This window comes from Schistocerca piceifrons, chromosome 7, assembly GCF_021461385.2.
Source record: "Schistocerca piceifrons isolate TAMUIC-IGC-003096 chromosome 7, iqSchPice1.1, whole genome shotgun sequence".
Lineage (NCBI taxonomy): Eukaryota > Metazoa > Arthropoda > Insecta > Orthoptera > Acrididae > Schistocerca > Schistocerca piceifrons.
In genome coordinates, this window is record NC_060144.1 from 119,714,276 (window position 1) to 119,715,280 (window position 1,005).

Genomic DNA, 1,005 nt, shown 5'->3' on the forward strand with positions numbered 1-1,005 from the left:
AGAGTTTTACCATGCCTTCCTCTCAGCATATTGGTCTCAAGCCACACAAGACCGGGTAAAACATAGCATCATAATGATGAAACGTTTCGAGCAATCTCAATTTTCCAGTCTTATGAAATATTTTGAAGACATGTTGCATAAGAATCAGTATCTTTCAAACCCATACAGCCCCTCAGAACTCATCCGCATTTGCTTAATCAAACTGCCTGAACATTTACGACATATTATTTTGGCAGGACGTTGCAAAGACGACATTGAAGCATTTCAGGGACTCTTACAAGAATTAGAAATTGACACTGACAATCGCGGAATGCGGAAACAGGAACACAACAATTACAGGTCACATCCGTCACAATTCCTCGATAATAACTGGACGCGACAAGGCTATTCTCACAACACAAATCGTGACCAAAACAGACACCACCCGTATGACAACCGTTGGCAGAGTAGTAATAATCATAGGGAAAGATCACCTCTCCGCGGTAATGACTATCACAGAGACCATCAGAGAAACAGACAATATGGGAACCAAAACAATTATTATTACGGGAGACAGAATAACTTGAGACGCAACGGTCCAGCGCGCAGTTACGATTCAGGGAGAAATTCTCCACCACTTAACCGACAAGAAAGAAACTACAGGAACTACCGACATGACGACAGACGATGTGATCGTAACGACAGACCTGAATTGCATCAGAACTGGCGGGATTCAAACAGAGCAGGGCCCTCTCGTCACGGTGAATTTGTAGAAGTTAGGTCTCCAAACCCCAATAACGACGCGCGCCAACAAAGAGACAATAGGCAATGACTCACACCGCTGGCAGCCACAAAACATACTTATGAAACTGACGACGCAGCTGCCGTAGCTAGTAATTACGTAAAAATGGAAGACATTAGGGACATCTTACTCCAGGAACACGACATAAAACATAACAACATTGCATATCCTGTGATTCACATTACAGTAAATGATGTAAAATTTACGGCAGTACTTGACTCTGG